We start from the raw sequence: 17,261 nt of genomic DNA, 5'->3' as shown, positions 1-17,261 counted from the left end.
TTCGTAAGTTGGGCCACAAGATTTTCTTGGAAAACATCATAGGAAAAGTATACATTATCATGAGCACTTGATTATAAAACTTTAACCTTTGCGTAGGCCGAGCCCACGTCTTTCGTTTACCCTATACTGGCGATACACCGATCAAGTGTACGAGTAACAGCTACATAAGCACCTGCTTAACGTTGCGGTGAGGTTTGTCAAACCTAACGGTACCGTCCCTATAAGTCGAGCTTACAAAGTAACTAATATAATCAAGCTAAGGGATTTTTGATCTGAACTCATATATATAATCTTAGTAAGTTACTTGTGCCAAACATGTAAAACATTTGTAAAAAGCATGCATCTCATCCCTGTAAAGATGTAGTAGGGACTGTAGACTCACCTTAGCAAAAGCACTCGTAAAGATATTAGCAAACTGTAATGTAGTCGAACACTCTCGACTGAACAATGCAACCTAAATAAGTAAATCATCTTAAGTATACACTAATAGGTCAAACTTAGTCAACCCATAGTGTACGTAAAGTCCTAGTGCTCAGACTGACTCAACAAACATGTAAAAGTCAACTAATCCAAGCAAGTCAACGAAAGTCAACCAAAGTCAAAACAAAAGTCAACTCGGTCAAATAGGTCAACTAAAGTCAAACATCTCAGTAAGTCATGCAAACATAGTCAACGAATCATACTTAAGCCATATAACATGTTAACGCTCGTAGTTTAGCATATCGCATTTTCCGTACCGTAAAGTAAACCTTCGAAAATCATACGTCATAAAAAAATACACTCATAGTGCATAGCACATAATTCATAAAATTATGATCAACTCCAGATATTAACTAGACTTAAGATAGATTCCAAAAAGTCCGGCCAGGGCCTCATACGATAAATAAAAGTCCAATATTAGAAAGGCTCAAATTCAGGTTCATTACAAAAAATTCTGCTCGTGCGTCAGTTTTTAAACATTACAGACTCATCAGTTTTTGAATATCAACCGGACACATCACAAAGATTAGCATTTATCTCATGGCAAATCACGTTCTCGTAAGTTCGCATACAAATGAAACATGTCAAGGAACATCTAAAGTAAGATATTCTAGAAGTTCAAAGTCTAAAACAGTTCCTAGTTCATTCTAGCAATCTTTATGTAAACTTAAAAACAGATTCAACATTCTTTACGAACCAAAACTTCGTTTAATCATATCGGAAGCATTACATAACCTTTTAATGCAAATCTTTAGTATAAATTGCATAAATTTTCACAAGGAATACAGTAGAACAACTTTCATAAGTTAAAACACATATCATGCAACTCAGAAAATTCGGATTTCATGCAAACCCTAACGTAAACTTCGATTACGCATATCTTGAGCATACGATAACGAAATCACGCAAAATTGGAGTCTAAAATTAATAAATTTTCGATATATTTCTAATTAAACATATTAAAAAGTCAGATCTCATATCAATTTAATCAGATCATCAATAAACAAATTCATTTTTCAATCATACAAAAAGTCTACTAGCACAAATAAGGGGAATGAGGGTTTCTAGTTACTTGCTAAATATATATAGTTAGGGCCTTTTAATAAATAAGCTAATGACCCAAATAACCAAACTAGTCCACTAAGGGGTTCCATGGGGGGTTTCGGCCGAATGGCCCACTAGGGGTGTTCCTGGGCTCGTTTTGCTTACTTACTTGTACGCGCGTGGTTCGTTTCGAGTGCCGTTAACCGTACCGGGTCTCCGGAACGTTAACTAGTCGTTGAAACGCAATCACCGAGTTTAATTCATTAAATAAATAATAAATTAAAAATAATTTTCTTAAAGTCAATAATTATCGAAAATAATTATTGTGTCGTTTTTCTGAGTTCCGTAAACTGAAAAGTCTTCTAGACGATAAACTTAATCGTAACGTTTTCTAGTTCTTTCGCTATCCGAAATAAATCGTAAATTAATATAACATATTAATTCAAACATTTATCTATTAAGTATGTATTTAATTTAATTAAACACACAAGTCTAAGTAACCACCGTTAAATACTTAACGGACAACTAACGATAGTAAACGGAAAAAGTCGGGTTGTTACACCTAAGTACCTTGTTCTCCTCTTCATAATCAACTTGTGGAGATAGCAAATCAACTTTATCCTTCTTCAACATTTCGACAGTGGCCTCGACTGTCTTTAGCACTTAATTGGTCATTTTAAGCTGGATCTCCTAAAACTGCACCCTTTTCTGTAACTGCCCGGTTAAGTGAAGATTGGCGCGATGTGTGCGCTCAGTATTCAACCTGTAGCAGTCCCTAGCCCAATTAAAGAATGACAGATGCGTATCAAAATGTAACTTCTGCTTCAGAGTCATCTTTTCTAACTCCTGCCTGATACAGGCAGGAGCGTACCCTTGCGTATATCAGTTTTGCTCAGACGTGGCACACATTGAGATGTTCAGAATCGAAGCCAAGTTGTCCACCTGAATACTGACATAACGGTTGGTGTTCAGTTTTGTAGCCAATGCAGAGGGCCCGGTTTCAGCTCGGCTAGTAGGAGGAGTTGGCGGTAACAGAGCGATGATAACAAGTGGAGCTGGGGTTAAAGGTTGTGCAGTAATAGAAGGGGGCAGAGAAACAATAGGGGCGCAGTGGTAATAGGGGGTGTAGCAGCGATAGAGAGCTCCACATCTTCATCAATTTGAACAATTGGCAACATGAAATCATAATCAGACACACAGAACATGTAAGAGTAAACTTTTGTAATTAAAACAAAGTGCAACAGTAATATAATACCTTAAGATGAACATGCAGTCTTATTTTTCTTAATCGGAGGATTGAGGCACACGGAGGATCTGTGCTTTAGAGAAGTTTCATCCACCTCCTCATCACCCTGTAGAGCTAGAGCAGCATTAACACAAATATTTTGATCAAGCACTTCCTTTTGGATCGTATAACCCTTGAAATCATCCTCAACAAGAATTTCTTGAACATTCATCTCTGCAAAAATGACACAAATAGGTTAGCATGCATAACCGTTAATCATTTATTTTAATTGGTTTAGGCAACAAAAATTATACATTTTCCTCTAAGAAGGATGACTAGGCTAGTACCAATAAATGGCAAGTAAGATGAAATTCCGGTGAGATAAAGAATGTGACGCCCCGTACAAAACCATCATGTACGAATCGTCAACAACAGGTCCATTACATGGTATAATACTACATGATGTTTTAAAACGAGTTTTGCATTCATGAAAAGGTAATGTTTTTACAAAAGATAACGTGACACAAAGGTCGTTCCAAAGTCATTATTCAAAATAACATAAGTTGCGAATGCAAAATAAAAGTTTCATGATTGAGACATCTCTAAGTAATGCAGCGGAAGTCTAACACAGCGAGTCTGTAATAGCAAGTCAATAACACCAAGACAGCAAGTCTAACAGCGGAAGCAACAACTTCTAAGCACCTGAGAAATACACGCTTAAAAGGTCAACATGAATGTTGGTGAGCTATAGTTTATATTCAGTAATGTAATGTAGACCACGAGATTTCGTATTCAAAACAGTATGAAAAGTATATGCTTATTCATGGGCACCCGGTAACTAAGTTAACGTAATAATAATATCACCCCCTAAAAGTACACTTGGCGAGTGCGTATGTCCTTGAAGTATCAAACACCCGTTAAATGCTAGCGCGACTAGCCCGAGTGGGGATGTCAAACCCTATGGATCCATATCTAATATTCGCGTTCACCGGTTCAAAAACCAATGATTAAACATTACCGTGCTAAGGGGATCTTTGTGCCGTTATATCACCCACACATATATAAAGTTTAAGTACACGTGTCTAGTATGTAAAACATAAAAAAGCGCATGTATTCTCAGTCCCAAAAATAGTAAAGTAAAAATGGAAGCTATAACTCACAGTGAATGTGCAGTAAAACTCGATATGAAAAGTATGCAGGTAGTAAGTCGGTCCGAAAGGTCGTCAACCTAAGTCAAAGGTCACTAAGTCAGTATATTGTCCCCAAAAGTTTAAGAGTGAATAAATTAAGTCTTAAGTATCGTCATCATCATCATCATCATCATCATCATCATCATCATCATCATTATCATCATACGTAAAAGATAAAGTAAGTCTTCAAAAAGAATAGAGATCGAAACAAAAGGCTGACTTCGGACAGCTGCTACGACCTCTATACAAAACGAAAAGATGCGTGGTCAGTGGCTAAGGATCCGTATGTGAGTCCTCTAACTGCTTTCAAATTTTCAGATCCTAACTCGATGTCGTTTGACCGTGCTGATGGTTCAAGCGTGAGTAGGTCAGAATTTTCAGCACGTCGTTACAAGGGCGTAGTGTCTTTCGGAAGGCCATAAATCCTAAACCGTATATCAGATTTAGACGAGTCCTAAACGAAAAGTCATCTAATCAAAATGAACTATCTGAAAATCAATTTATAGAAGTCCTAGGAGTCTGATAAGACCCAGAAAAACAGCAAACAAGTGCTCCAGTGGATTTCTTGGTGCTTGATGCTCATCACGGTTCTCATCCTTGATGTGTGTAAGCTTCAAGTGTACAACTCTTTGATGTTTTACAACACAAATGACCAAGTTTCAACCATAAAAGCTAACATCCTACAAGTTTTGAACATTAAGGTTGCCTCTTTATTGCATAAACACAATAAAGCTTCAACCTTTGTCCTTTTTACGCAAGTTTATGCATCTTCATCATATGAGATAATGAAGACTTAATCTTTATCATCACAACAATCACAAAAAGTTCCAAGTAAGTGAGATCTACAATTATAACTTAGATCTCAAGTATTAAGAAAACCCTAAGCTAGAAAGCTTGGATCTTTACAAGATTAATGAGACCATAAGCTAGAAAGCTAAGATCTAATGAAAGTAATGAGACCATAAGCTAAAAAGCTAAGATCTTTAACAAAATAATGAAACCCTAAGCTAAAAAGCTTGGATCATTAATGTTCTTGAAGATCTTTAAAGCAAAAGACTAGATCTTCAAGTTACATGAAGATCATAAACACAAGTTTTGATCTTTTTAACAAAATAAAGGAATCATAAGCTAGAAAACTTAGATCCAATAAATTATTGAAGATTCAAAGCTAGAAAGCTTGAATCTTTCATGTTCTTAAAGGATTCAAACCAAAGTTTGAATCTACTAGATATAACAAGATCAAGAAGCTAAAAAGTTTGATCCTTGCATGATGATGATGTCGAAAATGAGAAGAGAAGAAGAAGTAGAAGAAGTAAATTTCAAACTTACACTTTTTAGAGTGAGAAAGGCTAGAGAGAGAATTAGAGAGCAAGTGTGTGTAAAATGTGAATGAGATTAAGTGTAAAATGGGTGAGGTTTGCTTGGTATTTATAGTGAGTGGGGGTGGTGGTAGTTGTACGTTTCAAGGGGGGACAAGGGGGACACCTTTTTGCTTTTTGGTTAATGGTGGTCTAAAGTTGGTGATTATGTTGAGATCCCATGCAACAATTGTGATTATGGTTAACAAAAATGCTAGTATGTTCCCTCTAATAAATGGGTATTTGTCTTACATTTATATGGGTCATAAACTGGTTAAAATTGGGCTAATTAAATAGTCCATTAGCTAGAGTCGGGTGGGCTTGAGTCCAACAAGGTAGAAAGTCCAACAAGACTAACTAGTGAGCATAAGTAAATTACTAAGCGTAATTAAGCAACCAAAAGCCCAAGTAATTGTTATTAGAAAATAACAATTAGTATTTCGTAGTCGTAATATTCCAATTACGACAAAAGTTAAACGTTTACCAAAACACATAGCTCGTTCTCAACGTCAAGTGACACTAACGGTCGTAAAAGCATTCGGGGATCAAGTTAAGTAACTAAGTACTTAATGGCACGTTGTAAGGTATGAAAGAAAGTAATTAATCATGAAATAAGATCCCAGAATATAAACCAACACAGTACACACAAATACGCAGTTTCGATGAAAGTAACAAGCACAAAAGTAAGTCGAAAAAGTTGGGTCGTTACATTACCCACCTGTTAATGAAAATTTCGTCCCGAAATTTTAAGCTGAGGTAGACGGTAGAGTTGTGAAAAGGTGAGGATACTTCTACATCATCTGATCCTCTCGTTCCCAAGTAAATTCAGGTCCTCGTTTAGCATTCCAACGAACTCGGACAATTAGAATCTTGTTGCGTTTCAAGGTTTTGACCTCACGGTCCATAATTTCAACAGGTTCTTCCATGAAGTGGAGTTTGTCATCAATCTTAAGATCCTCAAGTGGTATGACAAGTTCTGGTTCAGCAAGATATTTCTTCAGGTTCGACATGTGAAAAGTGGGATGAACTGCGCTCAACTGAGTCGGAAGGTCCAAACGGTAAGCTTCCCACGGATTTAGCTTCCCACGCTTTTCAAAACGGATTACACCTTTCCAAGGTGCGACTTTCAACATCACTCGATCACCTACTTGGAATTCGCGATCTTTACGCTTAAGATCGGCATAGCTCTTTTGATGATCACGGGCCGTCTTGAGCCTCGCTTGAATTTGGACAATCTTCTCAGTTGTTTCATCGATGAGTTTGGGTCCGGTGATTTTCTTTTCACCTACTTCGGCCCAACAGATAGGAGAACGACATCTGTGGCCAAACAAGGCTTCGAAAGGTGCAGCCTTAATGCTAGTGTGATAACTATTGTTGTAAGAGAATTCGGCTAGATGCAAATGCTTCTCCCAAGCTTTTCCGAAATCAATTACACAAGCACGTAACATGTCCTCCAGGGTTTGAATCGTGCGTTCGCTCTGTCCGTTGATTTACGGGTGATACGCAGTACTCATATCTAAAAATGTTCCCAAAGCTTCTTATAAAGAACGCTAAAATCTAGAAGCGAAAGGGTCATCTCGGTCAGAAATAATCGATAAGGGTACATCATGTCGAGATATAACTTCCTTTATGTATAGTTGTGCGAGTTTCTCCATCGTATCAGTTTCCTTCATGGCTAGGAAGTGTGCAGATTTGGTAAGACGGTCAACGGTAACCCAGATGGTATCATATCCATCTACCGTCTTCGGTAGCTTCGTGATGAAGTCCATTGTTATTCCTTCCCACTTCTATTGCAGGATTTCGGGTTGCTGAAGTAACCCAGACGGCTTCTGATGTTCGGCTTTGATCTTGGAATAAGTTAAACACATTCCAACATACGTAGCAACATCCCTCTTAAGGTTTGGCCACCAATATTGCTCCTTGAGGTCGTGGTACATCTTACCAGCTCCTGTATGAATCGAATACCTTGACTTATGAGCTTCATCTAGAATAAAGCTTCGTAAATCCCCATAACTAGGCACCCAGATTCTTCCAGCAAAGTATCGGAGTCCAGTCTCCTTAACCTCGAATTGAGAAATGAGAATGTTCAAGTGCTCTTGAGCAATATTTTCCTCCTTAAGAGCTTCCTCTTGAGCTACACGGATTTGGCTATTGAGATTCGTGTGAATGGTGACGTTCAAGGCTCGAACACGAAGAGGTACCATTCTTTCCTTTTGGCTCAAGGCATCAGCTACAACATTTGCCTTGCCAGGGTGGTAGCGGAGTTCACAATCATAATCGTTCAATGTCTCGATCCATCGATGTTGTCTCATGTTTAGTTGCTTCTGATCAAAGATGTGTTGGAGGCTTTTGTAGTCGGTGAATATGGTACTCTTGGTTCCATACAGATAGTGTCTCCAAAGTTTGAGTGCAAAGACAACGACTCCAAGTTCGAGATCGTGAGTAGTTTATTTTCGCTCGTGAAGCTTCAGTTGTTGGGAGGTGTAAGCAATAACCTTCTTTCATTGCATCAATACGCACCCAAAACCTTGTCAGGAGGCATCGCAATACACAACGAAATCATCACTACCTTCGGGATGGGACAGAATAGGAGCGGTAGTTAACTTCTGCTTCAGGGTTTGGAATGCCGACTCTTTCTCGGTTTCCTAAACGAACTTCTTCCCCTTGTGAGTTAACGCGGTCAAAGGACCCGCAATCAAAGAGAAACCTTCGATGAATCTACGATAATAACTGGCGAGGACTAAAAATTGGCGGATATGAGTAGGAGTAGTGGGGTTTCCCACTTGCTGATGGCTTCGATCTTCGCGGGATCGACTTTGATACCCTGATCGTTCACAATATGACCAAGAAATTGGACTTCCTTCAACCAAAATTCACACTTGGAGAATTTGGCATAGAGTTGCTCTTGTCTCAAGAGTTCAAGCATGAGTCGAAGATGTTGCTCATGTTATTCTTCGCTTTTGGAATAGATTAGGATATCGTCTATGAATACAATAACGAATTTATCCAGGTACGGCTTGCATACGCAATTCATGTGATCCATAAACACGGTAGGAGCATTGGTTAACCCGAATGGCATCACTGGAAACTCATAGTGACCATAATGAGTTCAGAACGCAGTCTTCAGCACATCGCTCTCCTTCACCCTCAACTGGTGATAACCTGATCGTAAATCGATCTTGGAGGAAACGCTGAATCCTTGCAGCTGATCAAAAAGATCGTCAATCCTGGGAAGGGGATACCGATTCTTGATTGTCAACTTGTTCAGTTCACGATAATCGATACACATGCAGAAAGATCCGTCATTCTTCTTCACGAACAAAACAGGTGCGCCCCAAGGCGATGAACTCGTTCGGATAAGTCCACGGTCTAGCAGTTTCTGCAGTTGACTCTGCAACTCTTGTAGTTCAGAAGGTGCAAGTCGATAAGATGCGTAAGCTACAGGTGCAGCTCCTGACACTAGATCGATCTGAAACTCCACTGATCTCGGCGGCGGTAATCCCGGCAATTCTTCTGGAAAGACGTCGGGAAATTCGTTCACAATTCGTACATCATCCACGCTTTTCTCCTCAGTTTCTAACTTCTTCACGTGCGCCAAAACAGCAAAACGCCCCTTTTTCATAACCTTTTGTGCCTTCAAGTAACTAATAAGGTTCAGCTTCGGGCTACATCTCTCTTCGTAAACAATTAGTGGCTCACCATCTTCGCGTGGTATACGAAGAATCTTCTCTCCACAAATAACTTCTGCTCTTACCTTGGACAACTAGTCCATACCGACTATCACATCAAAACTCCCCAACTTAATGGGTATCAAATCAATCTCAAAATCCACACCAGCTAAGTTTATGATACCTCCTCGGCCAACTTGGTCAACTTTCTCAAGTTTTCCATTGGCTACCTCAACAAGTATACTCTCATTCAAAGGCACTAACGACCAATCTATCTTAAAGAAAAAGTGTCTACATACATAACTCCTATCGGCACCGATATCAAATAGGACAGAAGCTAATAGTTTATTGATAGTAAATGTACCTGTAACCAAGTCAGGATCTTCACGGGCATCTCTGGCATTCATGTTGAAGACTCTTCCATGTGCTGGCCAGCCATCCTTCTTCTTGTTGGGACATTCATTCTTGAAGTGGCCCTGTTGACCGCACTCAAAACACTTCCTTGGTCCATTTGGGTTTGTCCTCATAGCTGGGGCAGTGATCTTACAATCTCTGCCGATGTGTCCAGTCCTTTTACACTTCTCACACACTATGTTGCAGTATCCAGTGTGATGCTTGTAGCATCTATTACACTAAGGAAGGGTATCTTTGTAGTTAGGGTTAGAGCTAGGGTTCGGGTTAGGGTTTCTCCAGTCGTTGTTTTCCTTAAAATTCTCATACGTCTTAGCTGGGTTCTGGTCAAAACCTTTTCCCTTACTTTCGTCCCACTTACGTTTCCTATTACTAGCTCCCGATTCTGATTTCGCCTTCTCTGGCTCTTGACGGGTAATTTGATTCATCAGGGTGTGCGCCATGCGCATAGATTCCGGTACATTCGCTGGTTTCGAAGAAGTGACATTTCCCTGAATGTCCTTGGGAAGTCCCCACAGATACCTCTCCATCTGTTTGTACTTCGGAGTAACCATTGTGGGGCACATCAAAGCTAACTCCAAGTACCTTCGATTATAGCCATCAAGGTCAGTTCCTACAACTTTCAGTTCCCAAAATTCCGCTTCCATTTTTTGAATTTGGGTTCTGGGGCAGTACTCCTCGATCATAGCCCTCTTAAACTCTTCCCATGGTGTAGCGTAAGCTTCGTCAATTCCTTGCACCTGGGCGAGCGTATTCCACCAAGTCAAAGCGCCATCTGACAAAGTGCAGGATGCGAACTTAGTCTTATGCCCTTCGGAGCAGTTACTCACACGGAACACATATTCCAACTTCTCAAACCATCTCGTCAGTCCAACTGGCCCTTCTGTTCCACTGAAATTGCGGGGCTTACAACTCTGAAATTCCTTGAATGTACACTCATTCCGAATGTTCTGGTTAGCCGGTGGAGCTTGGGGGTTGACATTCGCCATGGCTGCGGCTACTCGAGCGGCTATCATCTCCTCAATATGTACTGTTGTGGGCATTTCCCTTGGACCTCTTCCATTAGCCATCGATTCCAACAAAAATTTCAACTTAATTCAAAATCCATTGACTAACAATGTCACAGCATACGATAAACAACATGGAAGCAACACAGTACGCGATAACTAAGCATGGAAAACAAGCAGCAGATAGCACAAAAGCCAACATGCAATAAAACGCCGTACAATAAATCAACAACAGTAGCTCCATTTATAATAAGAAAATTTCATACAACAGCATAGGGTTCGTACAATACATAAATGAAAAACAGGAAACTGCAAATGGAATACATAAAGAAATCTAATAAAATAGTCCTAGGGCAAGGGTGGGTAAATGATGTCCATCAGGTGGGTCATCTGGTCCTCGAGCTCAGTTACACGAGCACGGAGGGCATGCACTTCTCTCGTCAGTTCCTCGACAGTGGGAGATGCTGGTGGGGTAGGTGGTGCAGATGGTCCAGATGATGCGAATGTAGTACTAGAAGTAGACGGCATTGAGCGGGCGACCTTACTCACAAATGGATCGGCATGATACAGTACAACCCTCCTACGGGCGGTGACCCTAACCAACTGTCCATGTGCGTTCACGAATGGCTTTCCTCCATTAACCCCTGGAATAACAGTACCATCAAAGCAGTACCGCTTCTTCGACGGGGTAGAGGGTGGCTGCACGGGCTCCTCCTCGGGGTCTTTCTCAGAATCCTCCTCGGGATCCTCCTCGCTAGATTCGTCGGATGATGATCCATTTGAATCGTCGGAAGGTAGTGCAGGTACATCACCGGTGGGAGAAAGCGTCTGGCCGGTGGTCATAAGTCGATATCTGTCAGGTGTAATCGGTACGACACGTTTGTCAGTGGTGCGTCTAGCCCAATGTCCATGCTCGTTACGGAAGGGACCGTCTCCGTTTCCCCCAGGGATCACAGTACCACCGGAATGGTGATGTGGCCCCGGGAGTCTAGGACTGGGTGGTGCTGGAATCTCCTCGGGATCCTTATCTCCATCTGAGATGTCCATTAGGTCAAGCGCGTGTCTACTATCTCCAGAAGATGAATCGCCAGAGTCGCCGGAGGGTAGCGGTGAGTCAGCAACAATAGTAGGCGAGGTAGCAGACGTATCTGAGTCGCTCTCGAAGTCAAAGGTCATGGGCGACATGTCTGACATCTGAACAAGGAAAAATAACTTTTTCCATGTCAGTAAGTCATATAGCAAGCACGTAATCAGGCACTACAGCATCCTAGCAGTACATACCATGGAAATTGTGACGACCCGGAGATTTCCGACCAAATTTAAACTTAAATCTTTATATGACTTCGACATGATAAGCAAAGTCTGTTAAACTGAATCTCAAAAACTTTGAACTGTGTTCATGTATACATTTGACCTTTGATTATTCCCGATGATTCACGAACAATCGTTTGTAAATAATTGCATATATATATATATATATATATATATATATATATATATATATATATATATATATATATATAAATTAAATAATAGTATATATAATAATTTGAAATTTTAAAAATATAATTTAAACATTTGAATTAAATATGTAATATTAATATATTGAATTAAAAGTTAAAATATAATTGCTATTACTTTCATCATTATTATTAATACTAATAATAATATTAATATCAGTTTGATATACGTAATTTACTATATTAACAATAATTATTATTAGTGTTATTGTGATTATTATTATTATCTTTATCGTTATTATTATTAATAGTATTATCATATTATTATAATTATTTTTATCAATACATTTACTATTATCATTATTAACAACATTACTAACGATTATCAGTTTTATTATTTATATTACTTTTATCAGTGTTATTATTATTAATAATATATTAGTATAATTTTTTTTTATTAATAATATTATAGTTATAATTATTTATTTAGAAATTATTATATATAAACACAAATACATACATACGGAATATATAAAAATACTAATATATATGTGTATATAAAGATATATATATATATATATATATATATATATATATATATATATATATATATATATATATATATATATATATATATATATATATATATATATATATATATATATATATATATATATATATATATATATATATATATATATATATATAAAACAGCCATATACTATATATATACATTAATATATAGGAAGATCAGTATTATTATTGTGTTAATAAATAAATAAGATAGTTATGTGTTTATATGGGTATGAGAATCAAAATCTGTTTTGCGTCACCATCATGCTGTATGTATTTTTTATTTAAGTCTCCAACTCAGTACCAAATCGATTCCATTTAGTCAATAACAAACAAAGATAGTACAAATCAATAACAAGTTTTATGTTTTCTTCTGCTTGAGTGAACATGGGCTGTCGATTCAAATTGTGCCATAAAACCAATCATTCCAGTTATATATGATACGTATTAGTATTATATTATCACCCATCAACACCATCACTCACTCACTTCCTTCACCGTATTAGAAAATGAATATAGAATACCACGGCTACTACTTTTGAATGGTTTTTTGTCTATCTTGTTTCTTATTCCTTCGTAAAACAATCCTAACTTAAACCACCTGCAATTATGTTTTCATTTCCATCGTGATAACATCGCCGGACCACTATCACCATGCAAACCACTTCAACCATCCCCACTTCTGTTTTCTGTTTTGATCATCGACACTCAAAAGCAATCCTCCACCACTGTTTCGTTTCAGTTTATGACCGTGATCCACCATCACCCTCTCCATCTTCTACAACCACTTCTTTTCTTCTCCTTTCTTTCATCATGAGCCACGACTACCATAGATATAACATTCGATGGTACTTGTTTTCTATTTACGGTTTCATCAACAACAACCATGTAAACACCACGGTCTCCATGACTATCAAGAACACTATCTTGCTGCTACTACTCGAAAACCATCACTTTAAAGCACCCACGGACATCTCCTTCAACCGTTAACCACATCACCACAATCAAACGACTGCTACTATTGTACTTTTGCTGCTGTTATACTTCAGCCCGATCACAACCATGAATAACCACCATCACTGCTACTTCTTTTTCACAACAAACAACACCAACACATACCACTTTGCCTGATGTTTCTGTTTTACTAACAAAACCCATTTGTTTATCTGATTCTTTTATCTTCTGTTTCGTTTCTTTTCCTGTGACTAACGATAAAAGAGGATAAAACTTGAGAGGATTTCAAGATTCCCGTTTCCTTTTACAATTGTGGCTGACAGGGAATAAACAAATAAACCACTTGCATTATTTTATTTGCATACTATACTATCTGTTACAATCACAGCTCGATAACCCTATTAAACTAATTTTTTTATGGGCTGTACTATCAATAATGTTTCTGTTATTTCCGAAATAAACCGAACACCTTATTTTACTTGAAGTTGGGCTGTTATGTTTATGCTTACCTGGGACGTGTATCTCTTTTCCTGTTGGCCCGTATCTCTTTTCCTGTTGGGCTTCGAATTGGACCGCTGGTTCACTGTTTTACCCTTCTTCCTGCTCGATTAATATTTTTTCTAAAAGCCTTCCTGCTCGATTATTATTCAGCTTACGAGGATCGATAGTAATGAATAGGGATTACAATAACGAATGATGTGATTATGATCGAGGGTTTAGTGTTAATGATCGTGAAGATGGTGATGCATAATAACGATGACCATAATATGATTAAGATTATGATAACGATATTGATATTGATATAAGAGATTGATATAGATGATGATGATAAGATTATGAAACAGAAAGATGATACGTGGATGAAGATATTAAATTAGGTCTTGGGTTATGAGGATGAAAGAACAGAAGCGTATATTGGTTATATAGATTTAAGATATAAATTAAAACAGAAAAACATGGCAGAGCAGATGGTTTGGGGGTGTGTTGGGGGAACGAGAGGTCACGGGTTCGAGTCCCGTTTGGAGCATTTTTTTAAGGGTATACGCTTTTAACCTCATCTCTATTATTATTATTATTATTATTATTATTATTATTATTATTATTATTATTATTATTATTATTATTATTATTATTATTATTATTATTATTATTATTATTATTATTATTATTATTATTATTATTATTATTATTATTATTATTACTACTATCACTATCATTATTATTAGTAGTACCATTATTATTATTAGCATTAATATCAAAATGATTAATAAAATCATCATTATTATAACTAACATTAGAACATGATTATTAGAATTATTATTATTAATATTATTATTGTTATCACTAAATATTAACATTACGTATTATTAGTTTTATTATTACTATCATAATAAAATTTATTATATTTATCACTAATATTAGTATCAATATCATATCATAATTATTGAAAATCATTATTAATATTAATATAAGTATTATTATTAACATTATCAGTATTATAATGATTATCATATTTAGTGTTATTGTAATAACTATCTTTCCAAACAACTGATATATATAAAAATATATTAAGACATATAACATAACTAAATCAATATTTTCATATACAAACAGAATATATGAGACACATATATACAATAAAAATAAAAATGATACAACTAATAAATTATTATATATATAAAACTTATTCGCTTACAATTATGTGTATTAATAAATATACAAATGATATAGGTTCGTGAATCCGAGGTCAACCTTACACTTGTTCATAGATGTAATATGTATTTTTACTACAAAATACAGTATGGTGAGTTTATTTGTTCCCTTTTACTCTTTACATTTTTGGCTGAGAATTTCAATTCGATTGTTGATGAGGCGGCACCCGGATTTGAACTGGGGAAAAAGGATTTTCAGTCCCCCGCCTTACCACTCGGCCATGCCGCCAAAACGATACACAATAGGAGAAAAAATCCACCTTTTTTACTAAACTTTAGTTTCTTGTACTTGCATATTGCATCCCTTTTTTAATCCTTTTTCTAAATTTATTTATAAAAATTAGAAAAGAAACCTTTTATTCCCCTTTTGATTGTATTTGATCTACGCCTTGGATTGATTGTATAGTATCTCAAAACACACAATGCCGAAAAACTTCCACGGACTTTTCTATTGAAAAAGAAAATGTAGATTTTCACTCAAAAAAGTCAAAATTTAGGAAAAAAGGGAACCATTAACTATTCCTTGACTGACAATTTGTGAATGATTCTGGGATTTGAACCTAAAATTTGGTTTGCCTAATGACATAAGAAAATACAAATTGATACATACTTAATTGATTGATTCTTTTGAATCAAAAATCCTTCTCAATCTCAATTTCCATTATAACAAAAATTATAAGTATATGTAAACCCCAGAACGTAAATTGTTACACAGATAAAAAATTGGCTATTTAGAGTATGTTGCCTATAAATAAAGGGAATTCGTTGGAAGAAAAAAAGGCCCGGCTAGGTATTGACCGGGCCAGGCCCAAAAGGCACTTCGAACAAAATAAACGCAAGAAGGTCTTCTTTATTTATCTTTCTATTTGGATCTTTCGAGCATCTAAATGGAATTGCTAATTCTATAATAACGATAAAGAATGTGAAAGAAATACTTTCTTTAATCCTTACTTGATGTGTACTGTAACATAGTAATTATCTTTTTCGATTGGGAGAGATGGCTGAGTGGACGAAAGCGGCGGATTGCTAATCCGTTGTACGAGTTATTCGTACCGAGGGTTCGAATCCCTCTCTTTCCGTTTCCGTTGATGATTTTTTTTCTTTAAAATTTTGGAAACCCCTTATTTAATTTATTTTTTTCCTAGTTAAATGCGTGGAATAGCTAAAAAAATCTTAAGAAAATTGTAAAATCAAGCAAGAAAAAAAATTATTCTTCACGTCCAGGATTACGTCCTGGATCATTGGATAGGAATCCAAAGATGAAGAGAGAAACAAAGAATATTACTACTGTGTAAACGAAAAGTTTGAGAGTAAGCATTACACAACCTCCAAGATCATTTTTTGAAAAAGAAAAACGAGAAAAGATAATAGATCCTCCATTTTTATATCACATATCCTATTTTGACACCAAGAAATGAATTCTATAAATAGAAAAAAATGTTCAAAAATTCAAATGAAGTTGAAATTTGTAATAAGAGTCTTTGATTACCACAAATCACTTTCATACCCACAATTAGATATTGTAAGGGACCCTAATCTAATAGGGTATTTAGCCGGAAAACGGATTAAAATTGGGAAATAGGACGAACCTTATTTCTCGCGGCTATTCAAAATTTCAATGTTTGAATTGAAGGTTCATACTGTCAGACTTATTTGATCTTATCATATCAAGTGTTATAATTTTTCTCGAATAAATAATGAAAATGATGAATAATTAATTTTCTAGGATAGTGTTAAAGATCTTATCGAAAACTTACAGCAGCTTGCCAAACAAAGGCTAAAAGAAAAAAGAAGAGAGGTATGACTGGCATAATATCTACGATTGGATTCAAAAAAGCATAGGCTTCGGGCAATTTGGCGAAGAAAAGACTACTCGGATAAAGGGCAGAATTAAGACAGATCAAACTAAAGATATTAAGCATAACAGACATTTTTTTTGCCGAGATAATTGCATTTTGATTGAGTTATTGATATAAGCAAAAATGAAGAAAGTAGGGTAGACAAAAAATCCTTCTTTTTCCGCTCAATCAAAAATCCTCCAATTCTCAAAGGAGAATAGAAAAAATCATACTTTCATACAATATCTTAATTGAATTATATGTAATGATCAATAAATCCAGTTGAATTATTATAGATATATTAACTGTTTTACAATATTTATATGCTTGAGTTTCATTAC

The 17,261-nt window shown here is 36.4% G+C and overlaps 2 non-coding genes across 2 annotated transcripts; one reads left to right on the top strand and one right to left on the bottom strand.

Moving 5' to 3' along the window:
• Positions 1-15,240: 15,240 nt before the first annotated feature.
• Positions 15,241-15,311, bottom strand: TRNAF-GAA (transfer RNA phenylalanine (anticodon GAA)). Its single transcript has one exon. It is a non-coding gene; the product is annotated as a tRNA-Phe (tRNA).
• Positions 15,312-16,073: 762 nt separating this feature from the next.
• Positions 16,074-16,161, top strand: TRNAS-GCU (transfer RNA serine (anticodon GCU)). The gene has a single exon. It is a non-coding gene; the product is annotated as a tRNA-Ser (tRNA).
• Positions 16,162-17,261: the final 1,100 nt, after the last annotated feature.

This window comes from Rutidosis leptorrhynchoides, chromosome 1, assembly GCF_046630445.1.
Source record: "Rutidosis leptorrhynchoides isolate AG116_Rl617_1_P2 chromosome 1, CSIRO_AGI_Rlap_v1, whole genome shotgun sequence".
Lineage (NCBI taxonomy): Eukaryota > Viridiplantae > Streptophyta > Magnoliopsida > Asterales > Asteraceae > Rutidosis > Rutidosis leptorrhynchoides.
This window is presented reverse-complemented; position numbering and strand designations above follow the sequence as displayed.